The sequence below is a fragment of the Ctenocephalides felis genome, unplaced genomic scaffold (assembly GCF_003426905.1).
Source record: "Ctenocephalides felis isolate EL2017-DRISC unplaced genomic scaffold, ASM342690v1 CF-g0.4_SCAFFOLD_00845, whole genome shotgun sequence".
Taxonomy (NCBI): domain Eukaryota; kingdom Metazoa; phylum Arthropoda; class Insecta; order Siphonaptera; family Pulicidae; genus Ctenocephalides; species Ctenocephalides felis.
The window spans coordinates 62,299,775-62,315,055 of record NW_020536999.1 but is presented as its reverse complement, the minus strand read 5'-3'; the positions used below and the strand labels follow the sequence as shown (position 1 = coordinate 62,315,055).

The 15,281-nt window shown below is 29.0% G+C and overlaps 1 protein-coding gene across 1 annotated transcript in view; it reads right to left on the bottom strand.

The window, feature by feature from the left end:
* Window positions 1-15,281, bottom strand: part of LOC113386946 — a 729,443-nt gene that overhangs the window by 185,548 nt on the left and 528,614 nt on the right. The window lies entirely within an intron of this gene.

Here is a 15,281-nt window from a genome sequence, read left to right as displayed (position 1 = left end):
ACAAAATCTTACCTCAAACAAATATCAGCATTTAAACACATTGTGAGTGGGGAATAAAAGTTTCTAAACTATATACATTTGTCTTACTCATAATTCAACACATTTCATAATTTAGGTTCAAATTTTAAGGGGATTGACATATTGACAGTTCTCATCTCATCTGCCAAACAATGACAAGATGTTTTATGCAATTTCTTCCACATTGGTACTATAATTTTTTAGTTCATTACCACTATTTCATTTCCCTTGATAAACTCTAAAATGATTTATCAAAATTTGAATAGCCGTTTAGAAGCAATAAAGTGACAACGCACGTACACTTAAATATGTGTGTGTGTGATGTGATGTGTGTGTATTTAAAATATGTAAAGAATAATAATATCATTTCTATATCACTTTATGCAAGTTGAATAAAACAGCATGACCCATGGGTACTTCGAAGGCCGCGACGCTGCGTGTGCAGTCTGTCAATAATAAATTTTCATTTTTACCATCTGCCAAGGTGGAACTAATAAGCAGCATTTAAAAATAAAATGGAAAGGACGATACCTCAACTAAATCGTCCTTGGAAGGGATTTTAGTTATTTGTATCATTTAGTTTAATGTCAAACATAGCCATAATATAATTGTTTGTTTTTTTATTTAAATAAAAGTCGTTGATCTACATTAATTGATATCATACTCTTTCGGTAGTACGTAACATTTTGATAGCTTTTGTCTATTTAAATTAATTTATTGCCTGAAATAATATTCATTCCAACGACTTGCTTGTGACTGAATAAATAAATAAATAATACAGGCATTTGTCCTTTAATATAATAAATTATAGTGAATTCGCATCGTTCTATTAAACACAAACAGTCCATCCTCAGAGGTTAATGGCCATAAATGCACACAGCCAGTCAACTAGTCTGTCAGTTCATATTCAATTGTATCATCCGTCCCATGCCATAAATGCTTTTATGATTTTATGATTTTAATTAATCAAACTTTACGAACGAATGTCTAATTTTATGAGCATCCATTGTATAAGTTAATTAAATACACAGAGAGGAAGAATCGTCAATTGTCGGGAAAGTATAAAAGTCAAGTTTCGCTTACGGAAGGAAAACTTTATTAACTGGGTGCTTTGGAGGCGATTTTTAAGGATTATTGAAAAGAAATATTTTGCCTGGTTTGTGGAAGCTCATATCTGAAAGTAGGGGTGTCGTAAAATGAATGAAGTGCCAAGGAAGATGATGGTCACCATTTGTTTTCGCCACCATTGGATGATTCTGATTAGAACTCAATATATTGATACATAAGTTACTGTAATATTTCGACTGATTAGTAAATTGATAATTATTATTTAACATTTTCGACTGATTCCGTACGAAGTAATGTTAAAACCAATTTGGACGTACGGAATACAGCTTTGGGGAACAACGCGCAAATCCAACATCGCCATAATTCAAAGATTTCAGAACAAGATTTTGAAAGAAATTATAAACGCACCCAAGTATGACCCAAATTTTTTGGTTCATACAGATTTGAACATAAACACAGTTAAGGAAGAAATTGAAAAATTCGGTCAGATACAAGGATAGAATACAGAACCATAAAAACATCATAACCAAAAACTTAAAAAAAACATGGCATTAAACGGCTCAGAAGAAAACGGCCCCTTTTTGATCTTCTTTAGTAATCTTATAATATATTTAATTACTCGTACGCTTCATTTAATTTTTTTCACATTAGAACTATATCTATAAGCTAAACATATCCAACATCGAATCGGATCACCACTGACCATTCGACCTTTTTTTCTTATGTAATAATACATTGAAATTACTGAATGTTGTTTATAACGACAGATTGTAATTCATGAATTTAAATAAAAAAAATCGACTGTTTTTGAAGAAGAAACTTATAATAACACTTTTAGTGACAGAGACTTATTGATTATAACATGGAAAGTGATCGCATAGTTCAGTTTATTTCTTGTTAACTTTGTTTAAAAAGTATGTTTTGTTATATATTCCTATATTATACTAATAAGCTTTGTAATTGGTTAAATAATTATATAGTATTGTGTTACATATTTTTGATAATAAAAGTCGTTATAAATCACTTTTGCGTTTTGTCTTTGTCTTTTGTCTCTTAACTTATGTTCATGCCTCAAGGACGATTGTGACACTCGATCTTTTCTTATGTAACTTTACTAACTAAAATCAGAAATGAAATTTTTTATATATCTTAGCGTTTCAAAGGTTTCTGAAAATGTTGGCATACTTTAGAAAATGGATATATGCGTGTGTAGGTGAGTGTATGTGTGCAGGTATGTGTATTTGTATGTGTGTCTGTGTATGTGTACAAATACAAATTTTCGTCAACGATGTCAGGAACAGGGATCAATCAATTGAAATAATTCAAGAAACATTCGATTCATGTTAATAGGGAGATGTGTTGATTAGTTTTTGGTAAAGGCAGGTCCAGCCGTTTTGAAGGTACGAAAAAAATGAGCAAAAAATTGTAATTCAAATAAGGAAGATGTAAGAGAACGAAGCGTTCGATTTGAATAATTCTAAAATAATTCTATTTGTGATGACAAAACAAAACAATGATTAAGTTTTTGGGAAGGCAGGTTCAGCGGTTTCGTAGATCTAATAGAAAAAGTGAAAAAAAATCGAAATTTTCATCAAATTTGAAAATATAATAAAAAATTCAATATTTTCAAAGTCGTTTTCATTCACAAATTTGAAAATTCTCAAAAATCTAATTCATTAGAAGTTTTTTGCCTTAAGGCACGATGCCATGCACCACTGGTTTAAGTTTATGACTAATCCATCGTATTTAAGGACAGTATTTTCAGTATTATTCAGTAGACAAATGTTCAAATTACCATTTCATTCAATGTTGTCCCAACTAACTTAATATTAAATAAACATAATTATTGCTGATTAAAAGAAGTGGCACAACCGTACCCATCCTACCTTAATTAACTTCCCGTAGGGCAAGTTATAGTAATCGCAAAAAAATCGAAAATGAAAATTTTAATATATCTTTACCTTTCAAAGGTTTTTGAGCATTTTGGCATACCTTAGAAAAGATGGATGTGTGTGGGTGTGTGTGTATGTATGTGTTGATGCGTGTATGCGTGTGTGTGTGCGGATACAAATTTTCGTCGACGATTTCTGGAACACGGTTCAACCGTTTTCAATTATTCAATTCGATCGCTGTTGATTAGGAGACGTGCCGATTAATATTTGGCATAGGCAGGTCTAGCCGTTTCGAAGATGCGGGGCAAAAAGTGCCATAAACGGTAACTCAGTTTTTAAGAGAACGGAGTGTCCGATTTCAATAATTCGGATAATAAATAATAATAAAAACATTTTACTTGTATTGACTACTACTATGCAGTTAAAGCCATGCGCCCCACTAGTTTAAAAAAAGTTTTCAAAAAAGACAACGGAATGCTCTTAGCATATGCAACTATTTATTAATATTAGCAATAACTTAGATAATATTCACAATCTAAAGTGATTTAAGATTATTCGAGTCCTTCTTTCAAACGAAAGGATATTTTAATTAACTCTGCCAAGGATCCCATTACCCACACATGTGCAACTATTTCTTTGAAAATCCGTCGGTAATTCTATCCTCGTCCTCATCTCGAGCGCCTTGAGCACGAGTCTATAATTACCACATTCGAATCGTTCCGTACTGTTGTCTATAATAAATTACTGGGTATTTTGTTTTCTGAACAACCCCTCGAAGGCGTTAAATATATATGAATCCTTCTAATAACTACACACTTCTATATTTATTTGATGGTCTAAACGTTGCTGTCAGAAGTAAATGAGAAGGATCAGGTACAGAGCCAGTTATTAAATATTAATTGTTGTTATGGTTTAGTGTTATGAAGGCCGTTATAGAAAAATGGAAAGGTTGAGTTGGAAGGTGAGGTTTAATGAAATATGTTTGAGAAATGTAATTATATTCGTATTTTAACTGAGTTTTATTATTAAACTATTATCACGTATTAGTTGAATCAGAAGGTAGTGGTATTTAAAACATGCTGATACTACCTATCTTGTTTTTCTGAGATCAAAATTCAACCCATTTTATGAGCAAAATACACGTACGAGTTGAATCCAAATGATCAAAATTACATGGTTTTTAAGTTGAGCTTTATCAAATAAGCTAGTAATTTTGTTTATATATCAAGTCCTATAAGTTGTAATAACTTCTTAATGTCGTGGCTTTAGAAATTAAACAAACGTTTGGCATATTTATTTTTAACGAATTTATTAAAATAATAAGTTCAATAATGATGGTCATTGTCAATATCTTTTATTATATTTATTTTGTATACCTTAGAAAAGAGTGATTGGTATGAAAGATCATACTAATAATGCCAAATATTTATTAACTTACCATAGGGTAAGTTATAGTAATCGCAAAACAATCGAAAATGTAAATTTTTATATATCTTTACGTTTCATAGGTTTCTGAATATTTTGGCATACCTTAGAAACAATGTATGTGTGTGTGTGTGCGGATACAAATTCACGTCGACGATTTCAAAATTTAATACTTTTTATGTTTGTATAGTTGATACTACATGAACTATTTAAAATTGTTAACTCAGTGCATAGGTATATTTTTCGAACGTAAAATTGATGCATTTGAAATGAAATATGTTCATTCTAACAATAAGTCCGCTCAATTAAACTTTGTTTATATACTTCATTCAAACATATATAAACAACGTCGTCTAATCTAATAAGTTTTCACATTTTGTCTACAAGGAACAAATAATGAAAATTCTACTTTTTATAATTTTTATTCATAGACATTTTTGTTGACTGATTTTCTTCAAATGTTTAATTACGGTACGGGAAGTTCCAGCAATTTGCCATAAGGCACGATGCGATGCGCCCGACTAGTTTGATTTTAGATTTATTGGTAAGAACCATTTTCACTGTGCTTAGATAAAAAATACATATTTCCAGTAAACCCGATGAAACTACTAATCCAACCCAGAAATTCTTATTGGAGATCATTGGAATTCTTATTGGAAACCCACTAATACACAAAGAAGCCCAAATAAGTAATGGAACTGTTATTTTACGAAAAACAATTTTAGCTTTTGTGAAAGATTTCGAGAAAAAATAGAAGACTTGCTTTGACAAATTGAAATTTTATATTACTATTTTACCTAATTAATGTATTCTTTTATTGCGCCAAGAAATTTTTCATAAAGAACCAATAATTTTTGACGTGTTTGCAGTACATTATATTGTTCTTTAATCAGAGATTCTGTACAAAAAAAACCAATTAGCAATTATAAAACACTTATTCCTGTTAAAATATTTAAATATAAATTAAATTTTTTAATATGAAAATTACTTATATTCAAATACAAATAAATTAATTTGACTCTTCTTTTTAATATAGGAAAAGACCAAAAATCAGAATTAACTTTAATTTAAAAAAAAAATCTGAATGCCGAAGAATAATAAGGTTGTCTTTGAACAAATATCTATACTTTCTATAATACTATAAATATTTTTTGGGGTTCTAGACAAAACTTTCATTAATTTTTATAAGTATTATCTAAATATTGATCTTTAATGAAAAAAATATTTATAGTTTCACTTATTTCAGGCTTGTAATTTGCCAAATTACATTTAAATTCATTTTTTCATCAACAATATTGTTGGTTTTCAGTTTTAAATATATAAGTGACATGTTCAAATTTTCATTTTTGTCCCACAATGCATGACAATAAAATATCCGACAAAAGACAACGATGGCCTAAATTATTTTATATAAATTTTTTCTATGTCAAATTCATAGTTTCTTCTACAAAAAGTTAGTTATTGTTCAGAAGCGGTATAACAAGTTTTTTATCAGTCGTAACATGCGATAGTTTCTCGTTGTCCAAGTTGGATATAATTATGGTTCCATTGTGTAGTTTTTTATTATTTTCAAATTACTCTTTTTGTTATAAACATTATTATTCTACAAAGTTATTAACGCTTGCTGAATTTCTATGCAAAGTTTTTTGTTATTGGTGATTAAAATTACATTAAAGCAATTCAATTGTGCCAAAAATTCCATCTGAATAGAAGAATAGAAGTTTTTTTAAACCATCGCATTGATTTCAACTATTTAAATTTTTGTAGTTTTGTAGCCCAAGTGTTCATATAAAATCCTAGTATTGTAAATCAATCAATCCATCAATTAATAATAAATTGAAGATACACCGATACCATATTTTTCGATATGGATGCTCAGGACATAATTAGGTTATAATTTATTTATTATGAGTGGTTATAAATCCATAGAATTAAATCAATACTGTAATTACATAAATTTTCTCACAAAATTATTGCATATATTAAATATATTAATTATTATTTATACATATGGTTCGATGAACGAGAGTCTATTAAAAGAATTCCTTTCACACTTTGAGGCATCTCTAAGAAATAATTTGCGCCAAAGCATTCCTAATTATAGAACTAATAAACGATAATTATGTCTTGTATTTCACATATGTTTAATACCTCTCAGACAGATATATGCGAATTTTGAAGAGTATATTTATAAGTCGCTTCCTACTTGAAAATACAAAGTAGATATTGTAGACAATGAAGATTTTGAGCCAATTCTACAACAGGATCTAACACTAAAAATGAGATGATCGGATTTACTATTGAAACCCATAATGAGACGAAACGACGAAAGCAATTCAATGGTTGAATTTAAACAAAAATAAAACAGATGATTTTAAATTCTTTATTTTGAGAATCGATCAGTCCTATTCCTCACAATGAATTATACCATTCCTAATTAACCTGCATCATGATTTATACTTCCATCTTGAAAAATATGGAATATATTTCGACTCCAAACTTATAAAACAGTATAAATAAAATTTATGAAAGAAAAAGTTATTAATATAATATACGTGGATGAGTCTTCTCATCCGCAATGCTGTTTGGATTTAAAATGAAGCACTAAGGTAGAATTACGACTTCAAAACGACTTCAAACTATTATTATTGAAAATTAAAACAAAACTAAAGCAATTCATTGGCTAAATTAAAATAAAATAGATGATTTAAAATCCTTTATCGGGAGAATTGATCAAGTCCTACTTCTCAACTGAATGGTGGTGCCCCCATAGACAAGTCTATAGTCTGAGTTAAAACTGAAGGTAATATAGTATTCAAAACTATAACCATTCCTACTGCTTATACACCCTCAAATACTTGAGTTCGATTTTTTTTGAAAAGTTAAAAAAATTTAAGTATGATTTGAATAATTTAATTTAATAATAAATTTTTGAAAATTTTCGACAATTCATTGTAATTGTTGTAATTAAATATAATCAATTAATTAGAGATTACTAAGAACTTAAAAACTACCATTGCTGAAACGATTTTTAGTTTGATAATTCCTACCTTAATTAAATCAAGTGTAATTTTACTGCTTGACCAGGAAGTATAAGTTGATAACCTGTAGGAAACGGGTTGACACGAGTCTTGATGCTTATCTGTGTATGAATTATATCATTTCATTTATGAAAGCTCATCTTAACTTGACATCGGTGTTGTAACATGTTGGACAGGCGCAATTCATGATACTTGAGAACATTAAGTGAAACGCCTGCTTCCTGCATTATTCTTTTTTGCGAAATCTTTGTCACTTGCGGGCAGCTAAATAATTTATAGATGTATATATGTACATATACAGATAAGTAATAGTATATGTTTGGTTTTGGTTCTTTCTTGGTACATAAATTTTTACTTGGAAATATAGCTATATCTAAGAAACTAGTGGTGTCAAGGCAAATTGCTGGAACTTTCCGCACCGAATACTAAATTATTAAAAAAAAAATTTGCAAAACTTTGAAAAAGTTAGATTTTTAAGAAATTTTGAAATTTTTGAAAAAATTGTCTTTTTTGAAAAATGTGTTTTTTTTCTTGATTTTTTTCGTATTTTGTTTTTTTTTTAATATTTGAACATTTTGAAGTTGAAATATCAAAGCGCGTAAGCGCCGCGTTGGCGTCTAACTTGTAAACATTGGTACGGAACCCATATAAATGTACACAAAATTTGTACTTATTATTATAATCTTTATAAAATATCTGATAAAACAAGGATGTACATTTGTCAACTGTTCCTTTTTGACCGACAATTGGCATTAATTTTTATTTTTTTTCTTGGATCTCCGGAGACGCTGGACGTTCGCGACGTCGTCTCACATGGACACACACATACATCTATTTTTTCTAAGGTATGCCAAAATGTTTAGAAATCTCTGAAACGTAAAGGTATAATATATAAGAAATTTCATTTTCGATTTCTTTTTTGCTATTACTATAACACTATGGAAAGTTAAAAATTTGTTTCCAATAAAAAATAGTAACCAATTCTCCGGTCAAATAAGCCATAACATGGCGTTGTTATGACAACTGTTATGCTGCTTTCTTCATATGAAATGGTACTAAAACTAACAAAATGTATATTAGCTGTGCAATCAGACGTTTCACACATAAAACCTACTTTTCGTGTGTTATAAATGCACATATGAAACATGCAGTTATAACATTCCTTGATTGACGTTTGTGCGTGTTCTAGGTTAGGTTTTATATCTAGTTTCTACGTTGACCCCTAAAAAAGTTTGAAATTTTTGGTCCACGTTTCAGCCCACAATCTGGTACCTATGTTAATTCAATAACTGTTACGAAGATATTGATTGGGAATCGCATTGATTAGTTCTTGGTAAAGATCTGCCGGGATTTATTTCTTCGTAATTAAATATAGGAAACATTTATTTTGACGATTTTGGTGAAACTTCGTATGACGATAGATTTCATAGTCTAAAATGAGATACTAAAATATTAAAGGCCTGCGATAAGCCGTTGAATTGTAAAAATTACCAAAATTTGGAATTGGGCCCAACTCTTAAAAGATTCTAGTTAGAATCTACACCGTGCTTATGTGGGTGTTTTGTAAGCAGCTACTGATTACAGTTACGTCCACAATTTAATAAAATTAAACGAATGTGTTCAACAAATTAATTTAATTTATACAATTACAGATATCATAGGTATGCTTGAAAAACATCATTTAGAAATATCATTTTGAAATTAACGGTTGAACATTTCATCTAAATAGCTACATCTGAATACTTACTGATTAAGTTGATTAGGTATATGTAAGAAAATGCAACTTTCCATAATGCAAAATGCTACTTATAGCTAGTTTCTAACTAAATGACCAAACAAATATTGAGTTTGGAAACACAAAAAAAATATGTATATGCTGCTACTTCAGTATAAAAACAAAATTTGCCTAAAAACAGTTAATCTCAACTGTAGATAAACAAGTGTAAATGATCTTAACCATATAATAGAAATTAATTAAAGTAAATCTATTTTTTTAATCAACTGATTGACGGTAGATGTACCGACGTAGACCGAAAAGTAAGAAACAATAAAACTGTACAATTTTTAATTACCTTAAATTTTTTACTAACAATTAGTGCTATGCACGAATCAATAAACCTAAGAAAAATATATTCTTCCTCAATAATATATATCCGTAAACCTAAAACAATAACGATAATTGACTTTTCTAAATAGTCTTCCGTAACGGCATCGCCTAGAAAGAATGGCCATATACAGACTCAATAAAAAAGGAGTTCTAACCTACATAATGAATGATCATGCCGGTTTGCGAGCACACAAGAACAAGCAAAAGAAAGTTAAGAAATTTACAGTTTGCAGAACAAAACTTATTGAAAAAGATATAATTGCAAAACACAATTAGAACTTGTCTTCGTTTTGTTTTCTGTCAGTGTAACGAGATTGTTGCTGAACGTTGATCGTTGATTGCCAATCCAGATTTAATGTGTCTGCCTTTGGAAATTATAGCCAGTCATTAGTCGTGCATTGTGTGGATTATTAAAAATAGCATTGATTAACTTTCTGTTGCAATATCATTAAGATTGATTGATTGAAATTAAGGAAATTGAGATAATTGTAAAGCAATTACATAATTCATTGGATATAAAAGTACATTTGATTTATTTGGCAAAAATTAGATATATTTTTTAAATGATTGAAATCATATATTATAGAGTAATTTATTCAGTTACGAGAACCAAAGTGTACTGAGCGGTAACATATATCAATATCAATTATTAACTTCCCAAAGGGTAAGTTATAGCAATCGCAAAACAAACCGAATATGAAAATGTTTACATATCGAACGTTTCAAAAATTTCTGAACATTTTGGCTTATTTTAGAAATATTTATGCGCTTGTGTGTATGTTCGGATACAATTTTGCGACCACGATTTCGGGAGCACTTACTTCACTTTTCGGGAGAACAAAGCTTCACCAATTACCTGTAATTGACGAGTATACTCGTCATAGAAAATTTGCAGAATTTTAGATATCTGCGGGTATTATCATTGGCTATTGAACACGTTTATTGCCATGTCAGTTATATGTGTTTATACTAAGAAATTTTACGTGAACCAAGAATAAATATAAGGTCCTTTCAGTCATATATGTGCAACATCAAAAATAGTTGTTTATCCAGAAATATTGACAAAAATTTTTTTCTTCTTTGATACATTTCTAACTAAATTATTTAATAAAGTTACCATGGTCCATGTGAAAATTTTTCTGATATGCCGATTAATGCAATAAATTTAAATTTAAAAAAAAAGTAAAATGTATTCTCAAATTTTTATATAATATTTCAAATTTTATGATTTTTAATTAAGTAGTTATAAGCGGCATTTTAACTTAAGACAAGTTGCATGAGCTTCCCGAAAGGTAAAAATTATATAGTTATAAAAATTGAGATTTAGCATGAATTTATCTAGGGTTTTAAGCTATCATTATTACCATTTCGATTGGTAATTTCATAAATAAACATTGCAATTTTCATAAAAAAATAGTCAAAGATTTCTTTTAAACAAACTCTAAATTGTATTAATTTAATTGAATTTATTTAACTAATTCCATTCCAATTCGTATTCTTAAGATGTATTTTATTTGAGAGTTGGCGTCAACTGTGATCAGTACAAAATCGGTACAAAAGAATGAAATATAAACTATTTAATGTACAGCTTTGAACAAAGAATCCAAAAAGTATTAAAAAACAAAAAAGTTTTTTTTAAAAAAAAACATTTTTTCATTTATTTACTGTCGACGTTTCGGAACTAAGTATGTTTCATCCTCAGGACATCTGTCGAAAAACATGATCTTGATAAGATTTAAGCAAACAATATGTTTATAAAAAGCAGAAGATGATGGACTTTTTATATATAAAATAAATAATAATGAACTTTTTATATAATAATGAAATAATTCATTTCATATATAATAAATCCATCATCTTCCTTCTTTTCTTAAACATATTGTTTGCTTAAATTTTATCAAGATGTTTTATTTTAATTTTATCAAGAAAATCATGTTTCTTGATAGATGTCCTGAAGATGGAGCGTACCTAGTTCCGAAACGTCGACAGTAAATAAATAGAGAAATGTTTTTTTGAAATTTTTTTTTGTTTTTTATTACTTTTTGAATTCTTTGTTCGAAGCTCTACAAAATATTTACAAATCCAAGACTCTACCATCATCTAATAAACTATGAATATATAAACGGTGCTTATTTAAGATCATTCTTATTTTATCACTTATCACAATTTAATGATTTTTATAAATAAACTATTTTCGAAAGCCTATAATATTTTATAATGTTTATATTATTTTCAGTTCAATACGTATATAACTTATGCTTATATTAAGAAAAGAAATAAAATTTAGTATCAAAATTTTCAATTTTATAAACTAAACCCATCTTTTACATCAGATATCTTACCAATGCGACTTTTTCTGTGATTGACAAATAGTCAAGTCATGACTCGATTGTGATGGAACAAAAGTGTTAAAAAAAAACGCACCACAGATTAAATAAATTTTAACTTATGTAAATCTTATGTAAATTGGCCAATAATGCTCATATTTTAATACACTGATATAAGGTCATATAATCAGTGAAAACTAGTGGTGCATGACATGGTGTGTAAATGTGAATTGTAGTAACTTTCCGCGCCATAATTTGAATCTATAACTCAAAGAAATCGTTTTTTTATGATTTGGATGTTTTTCGTAAACATTTGAAATATTTTGAAAGTTCTGATTTTTTTTTCAAAACTATCGCTGTTTTAGAGACAATTCAAAGTTGTTAAATTAATTTATATTTGCAACTTCAGCAGGAAAGTACTGAAAAATTAATAGTGTTTTTGAACTTGTTCAGACAAACAATTACACCAACTTGCACCGTACATACATGGAATCGCATAGCGTCTGTTTTAATCTTATGGGTGCACAAGACCCGTGGAAGAGAGGTCACGCCTCGATTCGCTACCGAGAGCGTCGGTAATCTGCTGTGAGAATCGCTCGTTTGACAAACAGACACGGAAGTGAGGATACGAGCTTGCACTTTGCTATCGCGACGGAAAAGATTAGAAAGAGGAGCATTTATTAAAATAAAACAACGGATTAAAATTAATGAAATTAAATATGTCGAGAAGTACGGACAAAATGACAGTGTTTAGTTTTTTGATGATACTATATTCAACTTCAATTGTTTTACCATCTAGATTAGATTTATTGACTACTAGTTACAGAGTTAATTAACATATTTATTGAGAAGAAGTGCAGCTAATTATAAAAATGCAAATGTCCATATAGTACGGACAAAATTATATATAACGCGAGGACATACTAAGATGCTAATTACATATAATATGCCTATAAAAATCAATACGCAATTATTAATGTATGCGGATCATACTGTAATTTTTACTTCGGGCAAATCAGATAAAGCAATCATTAAGAAATCACAAAATCATTTAAACCAAATTATAAGATACACAAATTAATGAAAAATAAAAAATTTTGACAAAACAGAATTTATATTCTTTACAAAAAGAAGAATTAATCCTGAACCCAATATAACCTTACATCTTAATAATAATATCATCCCATAGAGTGGCGCTGTTAAATTTTTGGGTGTCATCTTAGACAGGAAACTTACAATGAACACATTAGTACTAAAATAATTAAATTAAAAAACTTTATATACATATTATACCCATTGCTAAATATATAACAGTAATATCAATATTGAAAATAAAAAAAGAATTTATTTGGCAATAATTAGTTCTGCAATTTGATGTAAGACAAACAAAAACAATATTAAGAAACTACGATCAGTACAAAATATTTCATTAATGAAATTCCAGGCATTCTAATTCACGTATTTTTCATTAAATCAAGATTTGCACCACGATGTAACTTTAAAATATTTATTTATCTATGCCGATTTCCTTGTTGATATCGGTACGCATACAACATTGACGCCGGTACGCATACAACGACAGATCTCTATCCACATATGCGAAGACTAATCACAATCGACTCGTATAGAAATGATATCATCGAGAGCGAATGACGAATCATTGACATTCGACTCTTATCTTATATTATCCGCCGTAACGCACTTCCGTTGCATTTGTACGGATTTACACCCTAGTCGCGCCTAAAGAAGTTTTACTTCAAAAGATTATTACACAAAATTATATGCATGATAAATAACCCTAGCCCTGATTTCGTTGAAATTATATATAGTTCGGTATAAGTCCTAAAATTGTTTCTAATGACAATTTTTAAATTTCTCAACAGAATTCCAACGTTTTATTTGTAATGCTTGCTGGAGTGAATTATCTAATGTGAATCTTATGAGTATTTCGATAATTCTCATTTAATTGTAACGAACGGAAAATTTAGGAGGGAACCTGATGATTTTACAAAAAAAGGTAATGTCGCTATATTTTACTTGTACATATCATGAATAGTATTTTTTATATCATAATTACTCTTCTTTCTTATAATGATAAATTAAATGGATTTTTAAATATTTTATGTGTGGTAGTACATAGTTAAAAACCCTTAAATATGAATATAAATATCTTACTCTTATTTACAACTGACTTCTTTAGATTTATCTGGTAAAGATAAGAATAAATTTTATGTGATTATATTTTGCACCTTGAAAGAGTAAGATTTGAAAACTAGAATTCATATCAAACAATAACGAATTAGTATCAAGAATTGGTACATTATTACAAAAATGTTCGAACAACTTCATGTTTTGCAAAATATACTCCAGAATGTTCAGCAGAAATATTTATTAGGAGATGGTAAAAACGTTATTTATACTATTATAAAATTTCTTTATTTTAACTCCCACGTGTGAATCTTCAACAAATTATTGATAAACTTGACAAAGTGTGAAAAATTATTAAAAAATTTCAAACACATCATGTTAAATCCGAAATCAGCATCTCCTGCTGACCCATCTAGCTCCTCATTTATATCGAGTAAAGGGAAAAATTGCAGAAAATAACAAGCAACCTGCAAGATTACTGGCAAGCACGCAACTTATCTGGATTCCATCTAGAAATGCGTTAATCTCATAGAACACGATAAGGTCAAGTGTAAATATAAAGAAAGAAACTAACTCAAGTCGAGATACGAAAGTCGATAAGGATATTCTGAGAAGAATAACAGGATATTATCGATATATTGATTAGGTAGAGATAAATATAGCAGTAGAAACTAACTCAATGGGATTACCATGGTAAAAAACACTAGTGACCATTTTAAGAAGTTTGTTAGTCCATATCGCAATTTGCCTAAAAACAGATTAGCACAAAGTCGAATCGATCTTTTCACACTGTGGCAACTTAGGACATCTCGAACAACAACAATTACAGCAATCTAGCAAGTTCAAGAACTAAATCCTTAGACTTTTAGCAAACTTTTAATCAATTATCAAAAACTAATTCATTTGGAATGAAATATTTTAATATATTAGTTAGTTTTGTGAAATAAGCTTACTTGTTGTATTTGTACTTCAAATTCTAAAGGAATCTGCTTCATTAAAATTAGATCATTCATTTTAACAGCAAAACAAAGCAGATTGAAAGAAAAAATTAAATCACTGATCTGGCTAATTGATGGTAAATCTAAATTACAGTAATACTCCGTTTAACGCTGTTCCGTTTAGCGCTTTTTAATTTCAAACCAGGTTTTTAAAGAGGTAAATGTGAAAGATGTCGAACAAATAATTCAATTAAAAAAATGTTGACAGCAGTGATTCAGAGAAATAGCAAAAAGAATTCTCGATGGCGTTTGGAAAA